This window comes from Channa argus, chromosome 1, assembly GCF_033026475.1.
Source record: "Channa argus isolate prfri chromosome 1, Channa argus male v1.0, whole genome shotgun sequence".
NCBI lineage: Eukaryota > Metazoa > Chordata > Actinopteri > Anabantiformes > Channidae > Channa > Channa argus.
In genome coordinates, this window is record NC_090197.1 from 5,312,545 (window position 1) to 5,315,502 (window position 2,958).

Here is a 2,958-nt window from a genome sequence, read left to right on the forward strand (position 1 = left end):
CATTTTAGTATTGGTTATATTTTTTGACATTACATTTACAGGTTTTATTTAAGAAAGACAAATCTTTGTTCATGTTCTTCACTGATGATTCAACCGGTTCTACAGAGAGCTGCCAAGCTGTAGAAGTGTTCCAACTCTGAGTCACACTGAGCAAAGTAACTTGGACTTTTACTCAACAAGGAGATCCTAAAATAGCTCATCCACACATTGCACCTCCCATCGTGGAGTAAAAAAACCAAAGTTGGCGAAAGTCAGCATGTGAACTCAATGCACACAAACATGCAGTTTACTTGTCATTTGGAATTAGTCAAAGTGTGCAGCGGTATCAGGAATCACTGTGGCCAAACGGTGAATTAATGACTTTATGAAAGAAAATGAAAAGGGCGATGTTTCCTGTCATACTCCAAATCTGTGTCAGTGGATGATGAAAGGTAGACAGTCACACAAACACTGCAAGATACTATTATTACACCCTTCATTCCCATAGTGCCAAGTAAAGAAATGAGAAGGCCTAAAAAAAAATCAAAACATTGCATTGAACAAAGATGGACAGAGAGCAGGACAGAAGGTAAAAAGAGCAAAAAAAAAGACAGAGAGCAAGTAGGTGGGGAGAAGCGGGGAAAAGCCAGTTACAGAGAGCCACACTGAAAGGGAGAGAGAAGGAAGAAAGGTGGAAAGAATGAAGCAAAAAGAGGAGAATGCATTCAGTTCTCCTGCTGCCTCCAGCAAGATGGAGCTGATTGTCAACAATAGGCCACCGCTGATGGTGCCAGTGTAACACCACCGACACGGATACATCTTACACACAGACTCACTCTTTCACCATAAACTGAACTTAAAATAAACTGCTGCACAAGCCAACGTGTGATTCTGCATTCACTCCAGACCTTAGCAGATGCAGATAAAGAAGACGCAGCAGCATGTGTGGCCTTTAATTCCATCAGAAAAACAATGTTGTATGTCCTTTTTTTGAAGGGAAACCGTAATAGCAACACTACCTAGTAAAATATTTACCACCCTCGATGGTTTTCAGAGTAGATTAAATGTGGCTTATTTGACAAAGACAAACAGAAAAGAAGTATTTAATGATAAAAGAAAAAACACAAACCTTGTTAATGGTTAATAACCTGCATATGCAAAACAAAAGGAAGGGCAGCTTTAGAGACGGGTTTAAAAAAAGGCCCAATAAAAATAATTGAAAATCAAACTATACAACTTTCAGTTCACTTCCACACTCTGTAATTCAGCATGAAAGCAATAGGCTGCTCACAAACGTGTATGATATTCTTGTATCGACCCTGCCCGTTGGCATTTTTCACATGAAGAGGCCATTACTTCCCATCAGCCACCACTACGAGAAGGGTCACTCAAAACTCAATCAGCCGAATTAGGTGAAGCATGAGGAGACACACACACACACACACACACACACCTTGATGTAGAAAATCTGCAGGTGTCTGTGCTTTTTTTTAAGGAAGCGTGTCAGGGTCCTTGTGGACACTTTGCCCCCACACATGTTCGTCTGGAGTCTGATTTACACAGACTCCATGTGAGCTATTCACAGAGATCCTGTTTGGTCTCTGGTAGATCAGTTTATCGTTATGGCTGCCTTGCTACTTTAAAGCTGATGTATAATATTAAATACAACAGTACAATCAGAAACACATCACTTGCACCAGGGTGGAGGACACTAGCTAAAAATTACCTTCCTGTACAAATAAACGCGATCATCCTTTTGAAGGGGAAAACATGGAGTCGGTGATTATGCACCGATGCACCATATTGTTCAGTAAACGAAGGGCTACATTTTGTAATGGAAAGGGAGTTTGCTCGAAGGTGGTTGGGGGCAGGTAGTGGGTTAGAGTTATGGTTATCCCAGTGATCTGAGCTTGACGTTATTGGTTTAACAGCAATTAAACAGCCTTTAGTGAGGCTTGAGTCAGACAAAAATAAATGTCATACGTCGAGATTTGTTGGACAAAAAAACACTGTTTTAACTTATTTGCAACTTGCCATTTAAATTAGTTGTTAACATATCCTGACAAGTGTCGACGACGTTTTGCGGCAGCAGCACAGTTGTGTAACTTTACTGATGCGATGTGCAGGGTGGACAAATGTCTATCAGTATAATAAACAACAAAGTCAACAGTTGCAGGCATGCTAGAACTTTCTTATTAGTGTCAATGGCAAAAGCAGCAGCTGATGGGTTGTCATTTGTTTGCAGGTATTTTGTCACAAAGCATTGGACCGACGTGGTTTTTCACCAGATGCAGCTGGAGTAAGTCAAGGAATCACCACACGGTTTACAATGTATCCTGTGGGGAACACGAATGCCAACTTTTATTTATACAGCCTAATATCACAAATCGTAAATCTGCCTCGAGGGGCTTCGCAATCTGCACAGCACACGACACCATCTGTCGTTAGGCACTCCAGCCTGATGCAGAAAATGATGCAAACCTCAGGATGAGCAGCAGAGGAAGGATCTCTCTTCCAGGACTGACAGACAGGAAATAAACGCTGTGTGTGAAGGCAAAAAGCATAAGAGAGAGAAAGAAGAAGACAAGGAAGCTGCAGCTGGGACTCAATGTGGGATTCAGTGTGGAGGTCACTAGAGGTCGACGGTGTGTGAGAGGCTCATGTTAACACCTTTATAATTATTGTGGTTGAAACACTTCATGTGGCACGTTTAGAAATGTGTCCCCTCCCTCCGATCAGCGTCCTCCCAAAGGGCTTAATACACGTCTCTGGTCTTACACTAAAATGAAACTTTAATGTTAGTGGATGCGTCGCCAGCTGTGTAGACAAATTCATTCATGATCTTTGTTTTTTCCAAATGCATCATGATTGTATACATATGCCAGCACGTGTTGTGTGTTCAAGAAGTATTTATGAAGAAGTTAGAAATTTGCAGTAGTTCTGTATTGTGTATCAGTATGCACACAAACACACACACAC